This window comes from Petaurus breviceps, unplaced genomic scaffold (genome assembly GCF_028583685.1).
Source record: "Petaurus breviceps papuanus isolate PSGF00001 unplaced genomic scaffold, PetGlider_PUasm1.0 171, whole genome shotgun sequence".
Taxonomy (NCBI): Eukaryota; Metazoa; Chordata; class Mammalia; order Diprotodontia; family Petauridae; genus Petaurus; species Petaurus breviceps.
Window position 1 is genome coordinate 10,107,723 of NW_027185754.1, and position 22,235 is coordinate 10,129,957.

General features: G+C 38.7%; 1 protein-coding gene and 1 pseudogene across 1 annotated transcript in view; both read right to left on the minus strand.

Annotated features, from left to right (window-relative positions):
- The window catches only part of LONP2 (lon peptidase 2, peroxisomal), a 125,630-nt gene that overhangs the window by 18,141 nt on the left and 85,254 nt on the right, over positions 1 to 22,235 (minus strand). The window lies entirely within an intron of this gene.
- LOC138157209 (protein disulfide-isomerase A3 pseudogene) lies at positions 775 to 13,757 on the minus strand (annotated as a pseudogene).

Below are 22,235 nucleotides of genomic sequence, written 5' to 3' on the forward strand. Positions count from 1 at the left end.
TGTACATGTGGGTCTTTCTCCCATTTCTATGATCTCTTTGGGATATAACCCTAGGAGTGGTATTGCTGGATCAAAGGGTATGAAAGTATTTATAGCCCTTTGGGCATAATTCCAGATTGCTCTCCAGAAAGGCTGGATCAGTTCACAACTCCACCAGCAATGCATTAGTGTTCCAATTTGCCCACATCCTCTCCAGCATTTATCATTTTCCTGTTTTGTCATCTTAGCCAATCTGACTGGTGAGTTGTGGTACCTCAGAGTTGTTTTGATTTGCATTTCTCTAATCAATAGTGAATTAGAGCATTTCTTCATGTGCTTATAGATAGCTTTAATTTCTTTCTCTGAAAACTGCCTGTTCATATCGTTTGACCATTTATCAATTGGGGAGATTCGCTTCATTCTTAAAGAGATATATTATCTATTCATCGAAATTTATTTGGGATTGAAATCTGAGATATCTGGAGACACCCTGAGATGTTACTAAGCTATGAATTATTATCCTATATCTTTTAAGTTATTTTGGGGGGAGCTTCCCTGGTTTCTCACCTGTTCTATGTTTTTTTCTCCCCTCAATGCTAAGATGGAATCATGATGGAAAATATATAATTTAACATATGTCCTATTAAAGTTTAAAGCCTTTGCTCTACTAAATCTCCTCCTCCCACCCTGAATAATAGCTGACATTTATAGTATTTTAAGATTTTTTAAATGTTTTACATATATTTTCTTCTTGATTTCCAAGTAGTCTGCAAAATTTAAATCTCTTTATAAATGTTAGCTACTATTATAAATAATCTATATATGCTGTGTGCTCCTACTTTGTGGAAATTTTCTAAAGAGATGGCACAGCTTATACCTATAATACCTTCCCCATCTTTAAACTCAAGCATTCCTCCAGGACTAGTTAAAATCCCACTCCTCTATCCCTTATGGAACCAAAACCATATTAGTCTTTTCCCTTCTTCAACAAGCATTTCAATAAATAGGTATTTATTAAATATTTACTATGTGCCAGACATTGCTAAGCATGGAACTTTCTTGTCCTCCCACAGCACTTTGTGTCTATCATGTAGAACGTGGCACTTAATCATGTTTTATTGTCTTCTAATTGTTTTGCTTAGGTGCCCAGCTAACTAGACTACATGCTCATTAAGGGCAGGGGCTTCAGTGCAGACTTTTCATCTTATGTGGCTGTTTCCCAAAGTCTTAGTCCTGTCTCTTCTATTTAGTATCTGTGTGATTGAAAAGACAGGCTTAAGTGTCCTCACCTGGAAAATGAAGATACCAGCACCCATCCTATCTATTACATAGTGCTGCTGCAAGGATAAAATGGTCTATGAGTGTGAAAGAACTCTGAAAACCATATGACAATACAATTTAGGAGTAAAATGTGTTGTGTTCTTGGAAAATATCCACAAGGGAGGAGTACCCAGCATGTCTAACTTATCAATAATAGTAGCTAACACCTATATAGAGCTTTAAAGTTTGCAAACTACTTGGGCCACATTATCTCACTTGAAATTCCCAGCAGCTCTTCAAAGTGGGTTATACAGGTAACATTCCCATTTCGCAGTTGAGAAAACCAAAGCTTGGAAGTTAAATGACTTGTTCATGTTCACACAGCTAGTGAGTGCTAAAGGGAAGGATTATGGATCCAGTCTCTCCTAACTCCTATTGTTTTGTTATTGTTCCTCTGAACTGCATAGGAGGAACAGGAAGGGTTAATTTTGTTTACAATCTAAAAGTGGCAACGAAGGAGCTGTCTCTGGTACTGGGTGTTCAAAGGCAATGGGAGAATCTTTGCCTACTAAGTGCTGTGGCTCCCACCATGGTCAATAACCCAGGACTGGCTAAACTCTATTTGACCTTTGTGCACCAGGCTGATTTCTGGGTTACATGCTAATGTAGAGCGAAAGCATGTAAGTGTTTGTAGGGAGAAGTATCATCATTTAATTAAAATTAATTGCAAAGAAAGAAAACTGCCACCTGTATAAAATTATTGCACCATGAGCTGCAAGTGAAACAGGATATTGAGGTTTCATATGATGTACTTAAGGGGCTACAAGTGTTCTCTGTCTTCTGGGGTCTGTGATTTGCTTCTTTGAGACCTAATTACTGTTGCTAGTCGGAAGTAGTACAGAAAGGGTGAAAGCCAATCCACAATTATGTAACAACAGTTTCAGGACATCCAGTCCTTTGCTGTGTGTACTGCTGAATTCAGTACCAGGACTGAGAATTCATTTGGGTCAAGGGTAACAGGTTTGGGGTGGGGGGTGCAAGGAGAGAAGCTACTTACATAGTTAAGGAAACTAGCACTCATAATAGAAGAGCTGGCAATTTACCTTAGGCTATAGAAGAAGCAGCTGTGTTATGAAAAATTCAATAAAGTCCCAACTAATCTGCACTTCAAAACGGGATGCCATTAAAACACAAGCAAGAGATTCAATCTGTGATACAATGCCAGGACCTCTGGAAAGAGACCACAAGTCAGACAGAAGGTACAACATGCAACCAGGGGTGAGAACAGTAAAGTACTAGATCTTAATGGAAATGTGCATTTTGAGCCCTTAAAGAAAACCCTCTCTATATTATAAAGAATGCTACCATTCAAGGGGAAAAAGAAATACTAGCCACTGGAGAAGACTATGTCTGTGGTCACCTTAAAGTCCCAGGCACAAAGCAATCAACTCTAAGGCAGAAGCCACTCTGCAGTTATGGCTGACAGGAAGAAAGGGGGATGTGGAAGGACCATTCCACCACTGCTGTTTAGCTTTGTCAGTGTTTCCTATGTGTACAACTCTGTGTTGTACATGCTCTACTATGCCAGTCAGACAGTCCAGCGAACTCTGACTTTGTTGCTACTGTCCAGCACTGCCACTGGAAAGAATAAATACACCCCAAATCTTGGATTTCCTATTGGAACAGTGCCATATTACTTACTAAGGGTGAAAAGGAAGCACAGTAGAGGCAGCTGGTTAATCACGGAGTTAAAAAACAAACAGAGGAGAAAATGCTATCTGGTCTGAAGAAAGTATGCATGGGAGCACTGCATAATTCTAGAGAACAGAAGGCTATTGATATGACTAGATTAGCTGTTACTCTTCCCCCATTCCCAGAGGAATGAACAGTGTGTCAAAATGGAGAATCCTCATAAAGCTTTTCCACAGAAGAAGGCATCAGTTGCTACCTCAGCAAAGTGCTTTTAAACAGCTCAGAGCAAAGTTTAATATTTGTTGCTTAAAACAAAATCAATTCCACAATCATGCTTAAAAAGGTTTTTTCTTTTGGACAGGGGTGGAATGTTGAGTTTTCGGGGTCATGTAGCATGAAACAGGTAAGTAAATGAGCTTTGAATTTTGGCTCCACTTACAAGTGACTCACTCTTTGGCCTTGAGCAAAGTCACTTACCCTCCATGCATTTGGGCTTCCTCATCTGTGTACAGCTGGGATAACCAACAGTGACCTGGGATGGGGGGGGGGGGCGGTAGTTTCTGGGTGAGTTAAATAATGTGTGTGGTGCCTTAATATGAAGAAATGAAAAGCCTTGCATTATATCATCAGGTCATTTTCCAAAGCACCTTTCTAACAAAGTATCAGGATGAAATACCAACTCAAGTCACTGTTCTGCTCGCTCTCCAGTCTGCTTTACTAAAGCTCAGAGAGCTCTTTTTGTGATGCTCCCAACAGGTGCTTCTGCACTAGATCCTACATGTTATTTACATGTTGCTTCTGCCCCTTTTGAGGGGGGAGGCCCTGGTACTTAGAAGACTTCCTGGCACATAGTAGGTGCTTAGTAAATGCTTGTTGCCTGACTGGTCCAAAGTCACCAGAGGCTAAATTAGGATTCAAGGATTGTTCTGACATCCAGGGGATATATTCAGGGGCTCTCAAGGGCTGAGCTCTGATGACAAGATGACAAACTTTACCAGGCCTGACAGAGACTGTTGTGGCCCATAGGCAAATTACTAATTATAACAAGGAACAGTAGCAAGAGCTATTAGCAAAATACAATATGAGGACTGAAAATCTTGTTCTACAAAGTACTGGGAGCAAGGGAGACTTAAGTAACGGCCTACATATATTGTGTGATAGCCATGTCAAAAAGACAAGTGACTTCTTTAAACTCAAAGTACATGTCCTTTTAGAAAAGAAAGTAAAGCAACTTCAGAAATACCTCTCCACTCTTCAGTAAGAAAGGAGTGATTTTTTTAAAAGGAGGTTCATTTATTGTCACTGCTCCAAATGTATAAAAAATTTGAGAAAATAACTCCCAATTCAGCTCCACTCCCCCCCCCCCCCCCCCCATACACTCAATATTCTCCTAACACAAATAATCCTCCTCTCACTTCTAGTCCCTTCCTTCCTCCTATGCAAATATCAACTGGTCCTGGTATTGCCATTAACAATGCATCTAAAGAGACAGAGAAAATTACACAGGATTCAAATGACATCCCTGCTGTACGCTCATCCCTGAGGCACTGGTTGTCCTATCATAGGTAAAAGTCCTTATACAAAATGGTCTATGTGTGGCTGCTACTTTGGAGATCTTCCTCTGCCTTCTTCTTTTTGGATTTTTCCTTTGCATCACAGGATGATTTGTAGGTTCTCTTTGTAAGTAGCGAGTCACTAATTTCATGACCATCATATTTCTATGGATTCTTCTTATTATTGGCTGGAGAAAAGTAGATGGTAGGGAAATCTCTGATGTCATATGAAGAACGCACATCACTGGTTACAACAGCCAAATGTGCTATGACAATACTGGGATTTTTGCTGAACTTTTCTTCCTACTGTTTGTACTTGGGCTCTAGGTTCTAACAGTGACCATATCAGAACATCTTTATCAGAAGTCACAATATGATCAAAGCTCTCAGCTACCACTACTTTCACAGGTTCATCATTATTTTCTGGGATAGGCTCAGTCTTTAAGTATCTCCTCAGGATGCCACTGAAGGAATTCTTCAGGAATTGCTCAAGGGCCTTCTTGTCATGGAGAACTCTTGCATAACACATTTCTCTCTTTTTACAGTTTTGATAGCAACAGCAGGCACATGTCTAAAGGTTCTTTATAAGCCAAAGTCAGAAAGTTCATGGCTAAAAAGTTTTGTGACTAGCAACAGCCAACTTGAGTTTCTGTTGAGCTTTCAGAAATTTCTGTGCCACCATCATTACTCTGTTTTTCCAGCAGCTCAACCCTTTAGCATTCATCTCAGAGTCCACATCATAGTAATCCATAAGCCGATTCTTGTCCTGGAGTAAGTCTTTGTTATCTTCTGTCATGTGAGGGCAAATACCAAAAATGTTCTTCTAGTTAAATTTCTTAATTTTGCCACTGGGTATCTTTTCCTTGGTGTGTTATATAGTGTCTGCCTCAAATCTGTGAGTGAGATGTGGAGGCCAGAACAAAGTGGTGCCCTCTCCATCAGGATCATACTTCTTCACCAGATCATCAACACTTGGATGTGTGCAGAGGGGTAGTTTTCCCTCAAGTTTGTAGCTGCTTTTAGGAAGTCTAAGAGAGATCTACTGAATAAGTCTTTGAAGAAATCTCCCACTGAAGAAGGTTTGTCACTAATGAACTTCTCAAAATCTTCTGCACTCATGAGAGGAATTGAAGCCTGCCTCTTCTTCAGATGACTCACAATTCCATCACTGACTCCATATTTATTACAGGTATTTGAGTTGGCAGTACAGTTAGCCTTTGCTAAAGGAGCTACAATGTCCACACCAGGATGAGAAGAACCCTGCTAGAATGAGGCTGGCACTGCCTATACCAGTCACATGCCACTTTGTCAGTGAGTACACTGGAGGTGGCCAGGAGCAGTGCCAGACCTGGGAGCAGGGTGAGGTGGTTGCACGTGGCCATGGTACTGAAAAAGGATCAAGGCAGCTTTGAAAGGAGTGGGGAGAGGGAGGCGGGCAGGACCAGTCCAGGTATTGTCTCAGCAGCTCACATGATGTCAGGAATGATTTTTTAAAATGTGAAGTAGGCTTCAATGTTAAAACAAAAAGGAAAAAGGAACTGAAGAGCTGGAGAGGAATTCTCCTCAATGTTAGGAGGCTGAAAAGTAGAAGAAAGTGACAGAGAAGAAAAAGGAAAGAAGAACCACTGAAAGTTTGGAATTAAGTAACAGAGATTAGTTCTGCCATAAGAGGAGGAGAAAACTAGACCTTATGAGAAGTGCTGCTTGATCTCCAAGGAATAATAATGTAGATCCACAGGTATCATCCTATAAGGGATCATCTAGGAAGGATGATAAAATGAAGAGATCAGTGGTGGAGGTGCTGATGGGATAAAGGTGAAAAAGGCAGATGTGGAAAATCAACAGCTAAGTAAGAGGATCAGAGAACAATGTAAGTGGAATCAATATGGTGGAAGGAGACTTTAGCAACTTCTCTTCAGCTTACCTAGAACCTCTTTGACACTGTCATAAAATACACACCAAACTGAATTTTGAGAAGGCAAGTCAAGACAAAGTCACAGTAAGTCATTTTTTCCCAGCCCAGGGAAGCTTAAGAGGACAGAAAGGGAGCTCTGCAGACACTGGGGTGGAGGACAGAAACACAGCCCAGTAGAAATGGCACTGGCTAAAGGGCAGCAGTAGCATCCAGGGATATTAAAGGTACCAAAAGCCTAGTCAGAAACATATCCCAGGTACCCTGATCAGGTACCATATGGAAGTTCTGTCACCAATTTACCAGTTCTGAGTCACAGTTCCAGGGCAAGAAGGAGCAGATGCAGTTGTAAGGGAGAATGGGTCATACCTGGGTAAGGATCAGGGCGTAGACTAGGAGGGCAAGGTCCAGACTTCTCTCTGGGTTATAGCACTTTGGAAGCACCAAAAACTTACAGGCCCCCAGAACTATCCACAAAAGTAGCAGAAAGGATATAAAAGTAAAGCTTAGGCTGATTAGTTCCCTCCTCTCCTTCCCCCTACTTCCCTCAGTGCAGGCGTCCAACCCCCCCCCCCCAATGAGCAGAGTTCAACTCTAACAAAGCCCAAAGTCAAGAAAGAGGCTGGAAAAATGAGCAAACAACAACAAGAAAAGAAATTGTACATAAAAAGCTACTATGGTAATGGGAAGCTCAAGAACAAACTCAGAAGAAGACAACTAATTAAAAATATCTACAAGTAAAACCTCAAAGAAAATTAAGTATAGGAAACAAGCCCAACAAGAATTCCCAGAAGTGGTAAAGAAAGAAATTTTAAAAAAGATTTAAAAATTCTAATAAGAGCAGTAGGGGAAAACTTGGGAAAAGAAATGAGTTTTGCAAGAAAACTATAAAAAGAGATAACAGCTCAGCAAAAGAGGCACAAAAAAGCTGAAGAAAGTAATTCTTTAAAAATCAGACTAGACTGAATGGTTTAAAAAAGTTTTTAAAAAGAAGTAAACAAATTAGTTAATAAAATATCCTTAAAAATTAGAATTGATCAAATAGAAGCTAATGACTCCATGACATGTCAAGAAACAATAAAACAAAGTTATAAAACTAAAAATAGTAAAAGAAAATGTGGAAAATATCATTAAAAAAACTCTTAGAAAACAGATTGAAGAGAAATAATTTAAAAATTATTGAACTACCAGAAATCTATGAACAAAAACAGTGCCTAGAGATCATATTTCAAGAACTTATAAAGGAAAACTGTCCAGATATCTTAGAACCAGAGGGCAAAACAGAAATTTTAAAGAATCCACTAGTCATCTCCTAAAAGGGATCTCAAAACAAAAATTTCCACGAATATTATAGTCAAAATCTGTAGCTCCCAGGTAAAGGAGAAAATGAAAGCAACTAGAAAGAAGTAATTAAAAAAACTAAAAGCCACAGTCAGGATCACACAAATTTAGCAGCAAGCACTATGAAGGAAGGAGAAGAAGTCTTGGAATATGATATTCTGGAAAGCAAAGGATTTAAGATTAGAACCAAGAATAATCTACCTAGCAAAACTGAGTATAATCCTATAGGGGAAAAAAACTAGACATTTAAAGAAATACAAGTTTTTCAAGCATTCTTGATAAAAAGACCAGAGCTGAATAGAAAATTTGATATTCAAACACGAGACTTAAGAGAAGCATAAAAAGGTAAATGTAATAAGTCATAAGGAACTAGTTAAACTCTTTGCTCCTATACGAGAAGATAGGCATGTAACCCCTAAGAACTTTATCATCACTAGGGCAGCAAGAAGAAATCTACTTAGAGGGCATGGGTATGAGTCTATTATGTTGGGATGATCTCAAAAGATGAATTGAAGACTGAGGAAGAGGGATGCACTAGGAGAAGGGGGAAAGGATGGGAAGAATGGGAAAAAATTTCCCATCTTAATGAGGCACATGAAGAAGAGTTTATACAGTTAAGAGGAGAACGGGAGGAGTGAGCAGGCAATGCTTGAACTTCACTTTCAACTGGTTTAAGGAAGGAAGAATACACACACACACACACACACACACACACACAGAGTTGGGTTCTCTGGTTCTAAGATATCTGGTCATGATCTCAGATAAAGAAAAGGCAAAAATAGATCTGATTAAAAGAGATAATAATGCAAGTTACACTTTGCTAAAAGATACCACAGACGATGAAGTAATATCAGTACTAAATATATGTGAACCAAATGGCACAGCATCAAAATTCTTGAAGGAAAAGTTAAATGAGTTATAGGGGGAAATAAGTAATAAAACTATAATGGAGGGAGGGAGAAACTCAACTTACATCTTTCAGACCAAAATAAATCTAACCATAAAATAAACAATAAGGATATTATGGAGATGAACAAAATTTTAGAAAATTTAGATATGACAGAATACTAAATAGGAACAGAAAAGGTGCATGGTACCTCCACAAAAATTTACAATATAAGGGCATAAAAAACTCACAAACAAATGCACAAGAGCAGAAATATTAAATTCACCATTTTCTGATTATAATACAATAAAGTTACATTCAATAAAGGGTATTTGAAGCACAGATTAAAAAGTAATTAGAAACTAAATAATCCTAAAGCATAAGTGGGCCAAAGAACAAATCACAGAAACAATCAACAGTTTCCTTAAGGATAATACAACAATAAGAAAACATAACAAAATTTGTTGGATGCAGACAAAGCAGTACCTAGGGGAAAATTTATGTCTCTAAACACTCACATCAATAAAATGAGAGAACAGAATTGTGTATTCAACTAAAAAAACCCTAGAAAAACAATAAATTGGAGCCCCCAATTAAATACCGAAATAGAAATACTAAAAAAAAAAGAGATGAATAAAATTTAAAGGGAAAAAAAACCCACTGAATTAAAAACAAAACAAAACTAAGACCCATTTTTCTAAACAAATAAAAATGATAAAATGTCTATTGGTTAATTGGATTAATGAAAAAAAGAAGAAAATCAAATCACTAGTATCGAAAATGAAAAGGGGGAATGCATAATAAATGATGAAAAGGAAAGCAACTGTTAGGAATTATTTCGTTCAACTTTATTGCCAATAAAACTAACAATCTAAATGAACTGAATGGCTATTTACAAAAATATAAATCCTCTGGATTTCAGAAGAGGAAATGGAATACTTAAATAACCCTATCTTGGAAAAAAAAATTGAACAACCCACAAATGAGCTCACTAAGAGGGGAAAAAAAACCCAGGACTAGATGGAATACAGTGAAATCTACCAAATATTTAACAATTAATCCCAATACAATATAAATTCTTTGGGAAAAAAAATAGATAAAGAAGGATTCCAAATAAATTCCTTTTATTATACAAATAAGAAAACTATATACCAATTGTCCTAATGAATGCAAAAATTTTAAGTAAAATATTAGTAAGGAGATTATAACAATATGTCACAAAAATCAGACCCTAGAAACAGGCTAGATTTATACTAGGAATTCAGGATTGGTTCTGGTAAGCACAACTGAAAATAATAATAATAATAAAAACAACAACAAAAATCATAGGACTATTTAAATAGATGCACAAAAAAATACCTATTCCTATTAAAAATACAAGAAAGCACAAGAATAAATGAAACTTTTCTTAAAATAATAACATACATAAATACCTACAGCCAACCACAAAGCATTATCTGTAATGAGGCCTTTCCAATAAGATCAGGGGCAAAAGAAAGATGTCCATTATTACTATTACTATTCAATATTGTACTCAAAATGCTAAGCTAAAGTAAAAGACAAGAAAAATGAATTGGAAGAAAAAACATGCAAAAAAGAAACAAAACTTTTGCAATCGGGGTTAAGTAACTTGCTCAAGGTTACACGGCCAGTTATTTCTGGGTGTGGTGCTCAGTATCTGAGCCCAGATTTGATCCAGGTCATCCTGACACTGGAGCCGGTGCTCTTACTCGCTGAGCCACCTGGCCGCCCCTAAGCAATTGGGGTTGTTACCTTGCTCAAGGTTACACGGCCAGGTGTTTCTGGGTGGGTGCTAAGTGTCTGAGCCTGGGATACGACCTCCAGGTTTTCTCAACACTGGAGCCGGTGCTCTTACTCGCTGTGCTACCTGGCCGCCCCTAAAACTTGCTTTTTTACAGATAATATGATAGTAAACTTAGAGAACCAAATATTCAACTAAAAAACGAATTGAAACAGCGAGCAACTTCAGCAAAGTTGCAGGATATAAAACAAATCTAAATAAATCATCAGCATTCCTACATATTACCAACAAAACCCAGCAGGAAAAGATAGGAGGAGAAATTCCATTTAAAAATAACTACAGACAGTGTAAAATACATGGGAGTCTATCTGTCAAGACACACCTATGAATACAATTACAAAACACTTTCTACACAAAACAGATCTGAATAATTGGAGAAATAGTTGCTCATTGGCAGGCTGAGCCAATATGATAAAAAAATGACAATTCTACCTACTTATTTATTCAGTGCCACAACTAATCAAATTACCAGTGAATTATTTGAAAGGAAAATTATAATAAAATTCATCTGGGAGAATTAAAGGTCAAGAATATCAAGGGAATTCATTAGGAAAAAAAAAGACCAGGAAGGGTGGTTAAAAGTACCAGATCTCAAAATATACTGCAAAGCAGGAATCATCAAAACAATTTGGTACTCGATAAGAAAAGAAGTGCTTGATCAGTGGGACGGATTGGGCACACATTCTACAGAAACAAATGAACACAGCAACCATAAGCTAGCATTTGATAGACCCCAAATCTCTGTCATTGGGGCAAAAACTCACTATTTTGACAAAAACTGTTCGGAAAACTGAAAGAAATTAGTCACAGACTATCATCTCACATGGAATACCAAAATGAGCTCAAAAACGGGTACGTGATTTAGACATAAAGACTTTGACATCATAAGGGAATCATAGGAGCATGGTAATTACCTGTCTCATCTATGAAGAAGGGAAAAGTTCATAACTAAACAAGGGACAGGGATTTACTGAGATGATTTTGGTTAAATAGAACTAAAAAGTGTTTGCACAAACAAAACAAATGTAGCTAAAATTAGAAGGAAACGAAAGTGGGAAAGAAAAGTTTGTCTGATAAAAGAAAAGCAAGTTTGTCTGATAAAGGTCTCATTTCTCAAATATACATAGAACTGAGCCAAATTTATATGAATAAGAGACATTTCCCCATTGGAAAATGGTTAAAGGATATAAAGAGACAGTGTTCAGAGGAAGAAATCCAAATTGTCAAGAATCATACAAAAAAATCAGAGAAATGCAAATGAAAACGAACAATTCTGAGGTACTCTCTAATACCTATCAGATTAGCTAAGATGACAGAAAAGGAAAATGACAAGTCAGAGAGGATGTGGGAAAATGGTACACTAGTGCACTGCTGGCTTCCAACCTTGTCATTCAACTGAAACTGCTCTCACCAAAATGACCAATAGTTTCTTAACTGACAAATCTAACAGTCTTTTCTCAATTTTTATTCTCAACCTCTCTGCAGCCTGTGAAGATGCTGATCACCACCTCCTCTTTGATACTCTCTTCTTTCTAGGATTTTGGGACACTACTCTCTTCCTGGTTCTCCTGTCCTACCTGTCTGAATGCTCCTTCTCAGTCACCTTTGCTAGAAGATACTCTTCCTGATCATGTCTTCTTACAGGGCTCTGTTCTGGGCCCTCTTCTCTCTCTACCTTACTTCCCTTGATGATCTCATCAGCCCTCATGGATTTAATTACCATCTCCATACTAATGATTCTCAAATCTACCTAACCTGCCCCAACCTCTCTGCTGACCAATATGGCATCCCCAATGACCTTTTAGACATCTTGAACTGGATGTCCAATTGGTACATTAAACTCAACATGTCTAAAACTGAACTCATTATTTTCCCCCCTAAACTCTGTCTCTCCCACCCACAACTGTGCCTATTACAACAGGACCCTACCACTCTTCCAGTCCCTCAGGCTCACAACCCAGGAGTCATCCTTGACTCTTCATGAACTGTAACTGCCTCAACCCCTTCACCCCATTCCAATCTGTGCCAAGGCCTGCCCATTTCAACCTTGAGACACCTCTCCAATACACCTCCTTCTTTCCTCTCCACCATGACAGTGCAGGCCCTCTTCCCCTCATGCCTACACTACTGAAATGGCCTGCTGGTGGCTCTGCCTGCCTCAAGTCTCTATCCATTCCAATCCATCTCCATTCATCCAAAGTGATTTTCCCAAAGCCTGGGTCTGATCATGTCACTACCCTCCTCAATAAACTCCAATGGATCCCTATTGCCTCCAGGATCAAAATCTACTTGTACTTCAAAATCCTTCATAACCTAGTGCACCCCCTCCTTTCACTTTTCCAGTCTTCTTACACTTGATTCCCTGCTACATACTCCCTGATCTAGTGACACTGGCCTCCTGGCTATTTGACAAACAAGATGTTCTATCTGTTGGTTGTGAGTATTTTTTCTGGCTGTTCCCCATGCCTAGAATGCTCTCTCTCCTCATCTCTGCCTACTGTCTTCCCTGGTTTCCTTTAAGTCCCACTTAAAATCCTATCTTCTTTGGGAAGTCTTTCCCAACCTTCATTCTAGTGCCTTCTCTGGATATAGCTTGCTTGTATATATTTGCTGTTGTTTCCCCTTTTAGACTGTGAGCTCTTTGAGGGCACAGACTGCTTTTGCTTCAGCACTTAGCACTTATGTGCCTGGCACGTAATAGGTTCTTAATAAATGTTTATTGATCAATATAATAGACATTCAAAACTTCACACAGGAGACAAAAATCTAAGAAGGGAATCTGCAATAAAACTCATGGTCTTATACGTTTATAAACATGCACTAAGTAGAGGTAATAAGCAAGGTGAAGGACTGTGGGGAATGGGAGAAGTACTAAAGGACTAGAAAAGTGCAAAGGCTCCAGTTTTCAAAAAGAGGAATCTATAAACTAAAGGCTAGTGGGCTTGACTTTGATTCTTGCTTTAGTAAAGTGAAGGTCAGTGAGTCTAGAAAAGAAAGTAGTGGATCATAGTCAGCCTGTGAGGCTTTATCAAGAATCATGCCATACCAGAATAATCTATTTTCTTTTTATTGTTTTGATGGGATTTCTAGACCAGAGCATTTGACAAAAGTTCTCTCATGCTATTCAAGGTTCAAGTTCAACTGGGAAGGTCTCCATTGCAGTGCTTGGCCCTGTGCTGTCAAAATGAAGTCAACAAAAGCATTTATTAAGCACTTACTCTGTACCAGGATACAAAGAAAGGCAAAAATGTAGGCACTGCCCTCGATAAACTGGCATTCTAATGAGGAGATTATGTAAATAATGAAGTTCATGCTGCGTTTGAGATGCCATGAGACATCTACTGCTAGGTATCCAAAAGGCACTGGTGATGTGGCACAGGAGAGAGACTAGGGCTGGAAACAGATCTGGGAATCCTCTTCAGAGCTGATCCTTAAACTTAAGGAAGTAGATGAGATTACCAAGGAGAAAGTATCAAGAGAAAGAGTGGAAGGACCAGGCCAGAGCCTTAGGAGATACACACAATTAGAGGGAAAGACGTGTATGTATCAGAAAAGGAGAGGGAGCAGCGGGACAAGAAGAAGAACCAAGAGAGGAAGTCATTCAGAATGACATGACCATCCAGTGTCAAATGCTGCAGAGCGGACAAGGAGAATCAGGAGTGAGAAAAGGCCATCAGATTTGACAATTAAGAGATCACTGGTTACTCTGGAGAGGGCAGTTTCAGTTGAATGATAGGGTCAAATGCCAGATTGCAGGTTTACAAAAGAGGAAACTGAGCCTGAAAGATTAGGCGAAGTGCCCAGGGTCACACAGCAAGAAGGTGTCTGAGGCAAGATTTGAACTCATCTATCTAACTCAAGTCTAGCTCTCTGTCTACTATACCACTTAGTAGCAAAAAGCAGACTGATTCTCTCATTATGACCAGTGAGTAGGGGATATGAGTAAAAGAGCAGCCAGTACATATGCTATATAACATTTTTATCAGTCACTTGGATAAAGCCATAGATGGTATCTCTACTATATCTGAATCAGACAGAAAGCTAGAAGAGATAGCCATACTGTATCACAAGAGTGGGGACTCAAAAAACTAACAGGTTAAAACACTGGGTCAAATCTAGTAAGATGTAGCTGAAAAGGGTTAAATGTAATCTTGTATTTGGATACAAAAAAATAAACTTGACAAGGACACAATGGAAGAGGCCTGGTTAACTAATAGTCCTTCTGAAGAAGGTCTGGGTGGTTAAAAGAATTTGTTTGAAAGCTAATTCGATCTTAGGTCGCAGTAAGAGAGCGTAGTCTGACTACATCTAGAACACTGTGTTTAGTTATAGGGTGTTGTGAGAGATAGCAAAGGGTTAAGTTTCCACCGGTCCCAGAACTGGGTAACGAAACTTAAAGGAAACAAGCACTAGCCTTCTTTTCATTGGTTGTCCCCCAAAAATTTGGTATGTAGATATGCACAAGTAAGGGATTGAAGGATATTTCCTTCTGATTGGGTAGAAGGGTCAAATGAATAATTATGTTAACAAAGGACCGAGGTTGCATTGTGCTGATTAGCTTGAGATTGTGAGCCCACCTCACTGACAAATGGTGAGATAGGACAGGGGAGTGGGGCTGGTTAGGATTAGGATAACAGAAGACTACAAGCTTCTGTTTGCACTCCCTGGCAAACAGGGCTGTGCCCTTTCTCATGAGAAAGAATAAAGACCTTTTCTGCTTTCCGACTCAGGTTCTGATTTTGAAGATCTGGCAGCAGTTTCTATCCCACACAGTATGATACATTTTGGGAATGACCTTGACAAGATCATCTAGAGCAGTTCACCCAGAACGGAGAAAGGTCTTAAGTTCATGTCATATGAAGAGTGGATGAAAAAACTTGGGCTATAAACCTGGAGAAGAGAAGACTTAGAAGTATTAAAAGCAAGGGCTATCATACAGTAGAAGTATTAAGACTTGTTCTGAAAGGCCCTATGAGCAGAATTAGGCATGAACAGGTGAACGCTGAAAAGAGGCAAAACAGGCTGGACATAAGGAGAAGCTTCTTAAAAACTAGAGCTATCCAACAGATTGGGCTCCCTTAGAAGGTATAGGGTTCTTCCCAAATGGGGTTTTTCTAGCAAATGCTAGATGACCGCTCACCATGTATGGTGTGTATGAAAAGAAAGTTGCTGATTCTGGGTCTCAATTTGCTAGCTGTTAGGTTATTTTTCAGTCATTTAGTCTTGTTTGATTTCAATATTCTAGCAACTTCCTGGTTATAAGGATTTCAGGCAGAGCAGGCAACCTTTTGTTTTATAATTGAAAACAGTAACAGATTTTCTAACAAGTATTTGTTGTATCCCACATTTGGAAAGCAACTTAAATAAAAATGCACCTTTCTTCTGAGACAATGCATTTCTTCCAAACAATGTTTCAAAGCAGCAAGGTATAGAATACAAGCACTGAGTCCTCACTGATGGGAATATATATGGTCTATGATATTCTATCACAAGGGTTGCTACTAAATTCACCATGTGCAAGTCATGAATGAAGAATCATTCCAGAGATGTTAATGACAGCAGATATGAAAGAGTGAATATGAAGAAAAATGACAAGTGACAAGTACAAACTTTACGGTACAACACAGTAGCTTTCTATTCATATTGCCCTTACTTTTAGAAACAAAGTCAGCCTGAAAGCAAAAGAGAACATACATTACAGAACAGCCTATATGGTGACAATTCCAAGGAGAGCAGGGTCTGAGGGTGGTCAAAGTAGCATCCTCCCAGAGTGACACAGGAGCACAATGCATTTAGTTTTAAAATATGACTTTTAAACACATGACCATATTCTTAATTCCAGAAAACTCTGTTCTCTATGACCTGAATTTCTTTTGTAATTTCAGTATGCTTTGAAAACTTAAAGCCAGAGTAGACAGGGCGCATAAATTTCAAATCAAATCAAATCAAATCATGACTGAGACTCAGAAATTTCTGTCCTTTAGTCTAGCAGTGAAAAATTAAAGCCAAGGGAGCAAAACCTTCATCACCTTAAAGACAATGTTGTTCATGGGCACCGAGAGATCTTAGTTCTTTCAGTTCCAATCTGATTTGGGGACAGAGGAAGAGAAAGCATGGATAAACAACACTGGAATATTGTCCCAAGAGTGAGCTACATGTGTGGGAGGCAGGGCCAGGTCCTGCACTGGTTCTCCAGCAGCAGCAGGCATGGCCTCATGGGATTACCACAGTGACCAAGAGAGGAAATTGCAGCTACAAACTCCTCAGGGGGAAGGACTGAGTTTTTCCTCTAAGCCACTATTGCACAGGAAATGGTCAAATGTCATTTTCCACCCATTTTCCCTGTGCCACAAGAGCACAGCTTAAAATCAAATCAGGTCTGAGAGTAGAAGAATCACTTGGAAAACAAAAAAATGCAGGACACTATTTAAAGTTATATGGGAAAAAAATAAAGTAGTGCTTTCATGTGCTTTGGAGGAAAGGGTGTAGTGCTTTATTGTCTCTTAGCAGGGGAGATGAAGTTTTAGGAAAAACTAGACAGAGAGCTCAGATAAATAAAAATAAGCCTTATGACAATATCTGGTCTTTTTTTTCCCTAGTAGGAATGAGAACCCATCTCATTAGAGATTTCTTTTCCCTATGGTGCTCAAACTTTTTTTTTAAGAAAATAAGAATTTTGGGGTGGCTAGGCAGTGCAGTGAATAGAGCACCAGCCCTGGAGTCAGGAGGACCTGAGTTCAAATCCAACCTCAGACACTTGACACATTTATTAGCCATGTGACTTTGGGCAAGTCGCTTAACCCCAAATGCCCTCCAAAAAAAAAAAAAAAAAGAAAATAAGAATTTGTATCTTCATTGAGTGATTATACACTAATTTCTCCTATTTTAAACTACAATTCTTATCAACATTTGTAAAGCTAGAACTCTGGCTGTCATTTTCTATATTAGCAATAAATTAAAAACTACTACCTTTGGCATAAGAGTAAAAGGTGTTGGGGCAGCTAGGGGTAGCTAGGTGGCACCATGAATAGAACACTGGCCCTGGAGTCAGGAGGACCTAAGTTCAAATCTGGCCTCAGACACTTGACACTAGCTGTGTGACCTTGGGCAAGTCACTTAACTCCAACTGCCTTGCCTCCCCTCCTCAAAAAAAAAGTGAAAGGTGTTTCTCCCTCTAGGCCAGGAAAAAGACCATGTGCCAAGGGAGAAAGAGCAGTATGGTGAGAGCCCTTGGCACTGTGCCCTGCCAAAATCAGGTGAAGGAAGCAGAGATGCTGACCCTGAAGAAGAGAAGATCTGGAGTGGAGAAGCAGGAGTGATGAGGAAATGTGCTGGATGGCTTCAAGTAAGTAAAGGGCTGGCACATTAAGAGGGCATTAAATTTGCTCTACTTGGTCCAAGTTGGGACCAAAATACAGTCTTCCCATCTCTAACACACTATCCATTGACTCCTCTGCCTACAGCAATCCTGGAAAAGTCATCTCAAGCCAAAGAGCTCTATATGGTGGGACCTAGAGCCCAGATTAAATTGTGTTTTTACTGACATCAAATTCCGTTGAGTTCAATAGAAATGGAGCTCCACTCTCCAATGAGATACAAAAATCCCTAAAAACAGGGTGGAATAAAGTTGGATTATTTGATTATTATTTTTTTCTTTTTGGTGTGAACCTGGGATTTCATCTGTATGGGGAACCAGTAGCATGGAAATTCCTTCTGCTAATGCAAATTGAAAACTATCATGTAAGATGTAGTCTTAGAATAGCTGTTGATGATGCCAAGAGATTGAATGACTTGCCTAGCTTCAGATAAACCAGTATTAATTTGAGGCAGGACCTAATCCTGTCTGTTTTCCTGAGTTGGAGGCCACCTCTCTATCTGGATTGCTTACACCATAAGCTTAACTTTGTCCAATGGGGAAAAAAAAACAACGGTAAATATAGCATTCTTTTGCCCCAAGAATACCATGACTATTTCTCTCAATGAAAACTATTTATTACTATATTGCTTAATTCATCTCAACATGCAGCACTCATTTTCCTTTGAAAACTGTGTGCATTAGATATGAAAACTGAGTTGTGTTTCAGGGGTGATACAAAGTTTTGAGATCAGCTCTCTGACATATAAATGATTATGATTTGCTTATGAGCAGCAGCCTATGAGGAAAAGAGTTCATGTGCAAATCAATGAACAGGAGTCACATTGGTATCTCATCTCTGTAATGTGTGTGGGTATCCATGGATCCCATCCTGTTGATACATGCAGCTTCACTCATAGCTGCTTATATGATGAGGAAAATGGTTCACATGAGTGCAGATCTGACAGGGATTGAGTTATTTTTTAGATGTAGTCAGTTTTGGAGTAGATGCAAAAAGATTAGAAGTAGCTGTTTGTGTTTCTTAGACAGTTGAGAAATAAATGGTAGAAAGGTATGCCTTAAAAAGCTCAGCTGTCAGAAAGCAAACGCATAAACACAGGCAGAGAGGAACAAAACGATCCCTATCTGTAGGTGACATAATGGTTTATGTAAAAAGTCCTAGGAAAAAATTAGGTAAATATTGGGATACAAAATACAGCTTAACTGTGTGTATGTGCAGTAAGTCTGAAGTGCCTTCTGTTAGGAAAGCAGAAAAGGAAGGGGATGTAGTTTAAAAAACAAAACAAAACAGAAAAACCAGTTATTTCCAACTAGCCAATCTTTGCTTTCAGTTTTCTGGTTTCAGGGAGAGGAAGTGCATCTGAGCCTCTAGCTCCTAACAAGCAGTACCAAGATGATGGAGCCGGCAGATTTTCATTCTAGTTTTTCAGGACAGTGCTTTTGATGGTGAAATCTATGGATTGACTGCCCAACAGAACCTATAAGCCTCAGTGAACCTTCCCTGTCAAAAGGATCATTGCTGTTTTTTGGGCAGGTACCACAACAAATATTGGTACAAATGAAAACAAAATGTTATTTTTCATGCTGACCCAACTGATTGCCACTGACTGTTTAAGATCAAGATTTGGGCAAAAGTTACAAATCTGAATAATTTCTGAACTATTAGGGGAGTATACCTATTTACTTTTTTTTTTTTTGCTTTTTGGAGGGCAACTGGGGTTAAGTGACTTGCCCAAGGTCACACAGCTAGTTTTGTGTTAAGTGTCTGAGGCCGGATTTGAACTCAGGTCCTCCTGACTCCAGAGTCAGTGCTCTTTTCACTGTGCCACCTAGCCACCCCAGGGAGTATACCTATTTAGATGGACTGAGGAATCCACAAAGACAACCACAAAGAAAACCAGTTCCCCTTCCACTTGTGACCATCACATGGAGGAAGCCATTTTGGCAAACTGACACTTTCCATGTCTATTAAACTACTTTTAAAAAAAGCACCAAATAAGTTACAAGTTCTGCAACATATGTACCTTAACCAAGTTTTCAGAACTTAGTCAACAAGGGCCCAGAGAGCTGGTCTACAGCAGACTTCAGGTCAGGCTGCTCTTCTTGTAGCATCAAACAAAGACAGACACCAGCCCTACTCCACTGCACTGGTTTGCTGTGTTAATGCACCTGCCTGATTTGATCATCTGTCATTCCCTGTCTTGGAAGTTTCTTTTAAATGGGTCAGTAGTTAAATTTGCAAAGGCCATCTGCCTTATATTAAAAAAATAAATCAATGACCATTTCTTCTGTGCTCACATAACTCAATTAGTAAGGCTAGGTTTATAAAGTATGACAAGGACATGATGCCACAGACCATGCCATCTTTTTTACATGATTGATTAAATGGAACTCTGACCTCACAGACTATTCTATAATTTTAAGTTTGTGTCACCCAAAATCCAATTACAGTAATTAATTGCTTGCTCTATCATGCTGTAGCATCCTTTACCACTACCTTAGGAGCAGATGCTAATCATAAAGAAGAGGTGAGGAGTTCATTTACAGCTTAGGTCTAAACTGGTATGAATGTCCAACACTGATTGATAAAACTGACATTATACTAAAAAATTATTTTACTTGTTTGGGTGAAAATGAATGTTTTCCTAATTAAAGTTTAGAAAGTAAGCCTCTGAATTATTTGTGGATTTTGTTTACACCCTAACAGACAAACTGGCTCAAACAAGTTCAACAATATACATTCTAATCAAAAGGAAGCTCTCTTACAGTAGGAGAGAAACGCATCAGATAGGAATACATGAGATGTTGGCCTGAGTGCACAGTTTTGTAGTGTATTTGTCAAATGTATATAGAACACATCTATAGAAAGCCATAATCTCTACATCTAAATTTTTTATAACCTGGGGTTTACATGCCCCCCTTCCCCAAATCCAATTAGCTGAGATGTTCCTTATAAACAAAGAAGCACTGAGGACAAAGAACCTGTATCAGACAAATTAATTAGTCTACTGCTAACTTTTTGGTTTCCTGGAACTAGAAGCCCCAGGAAAAATGAAGCAACCCCCTATCCCCCACCCCAATGCAGTTGGTCAAGATGCAAAATTAAATCTCAAAATTTTAAGCAACCATCTTTTGTTTTCACAAGACAAATCAAGATGAGTGTTCAATTGTTAAAGTCATCCTTAATTATTTGATGCAAAAGGCCTATATTACCATAATAATTACACTGTCCAAGGTTCAGGAAAAATTTAGTTCAGTTTTAACTCAATCTCAAAATGAGCCCATAAGCCAAAGAATGCCCAAAGCCCTAACTACAGCCACAGCAGCCTCCCGCACAGTGTTCAGAGGCTCTCTCACCAGTGTAAGAGAAGCATCATTTTAGAAATTAAAAAAAATTTAATATCTGAATTATTGTAATAATCTCTACCAAGCAGCCAAATAACTCTGTCTGTGGCTATGGGGTTTGTGAGCATGTACAATTTGCTCTCTATTCTCCTAAATCCAGTCAAAAAGGAAGGTATACATTTGGGCTGGCATTTTTGAGAAATGCAACATGCTGCTAAGCATCAGAAAAGCCAAACGATCTTTCTACAGTGATCACTCAAAATGGGTCTGAGCAAGTGCTCGTGACTCCAAATTTAAAATACAATAAAACACTTAAAGTTAACAAGTGTAATGATTTGTTTCAATTGCTATAAAAGGGACTTCCATATGGTTGTGGATGTTGTGTACAGATAGGGCTCAGGACTGCAATTTCCCCTTGGAGATACAGCAAAAACGAGTAACTAACTGTTCTTAACCATTTGTTCCAAATAATAACTTAAGCTTGGTAAGGAATAATCCAATCCATTATTTACTCTTTCTAAGAAATATCACTAAAGCAACTGTTTCAATACCTGAGAAAAGGAGGGTATCAGTGGAAGGTAGGAAGTGATACAACTGGAAAAGAACAAATCTGACTTCTGGAAAGATACTGTTCTAAGGTATGAAGAAAACCAAGAGAAAAATCATCAAGATTTACTTATTCAGTGCCATATTGGTCAATCTATCAAAGCTCAACATAGAGCTAGAAAAAAATAACAAGATTTATCATAACCAAAAAAGAGTATCAAAGGAGTCAAAATTTTTTTTAAATGGGAAAGGAAGCCTAGCGATACCAAATCTCAGACTATACTACAAAGTTATAATCATCAAAACAATTTAATACTGGGTAAAAAATTGAGAGACTGATCAGTAGAACAGATTAAGAATATACCAAGGAGGGGCGGCCAGGTGGCTCAGCGAGTAAGAGCACTGGTTCCAGTGTTGGGACGACCTGGAGATCGAATCCCGGGCTCAGACACTCAGCACCACACCCAGAAATAACTGGCCGTGTAACCTTGAGCAAGTTACTTAACCCCAATTGCTTAAAAAAA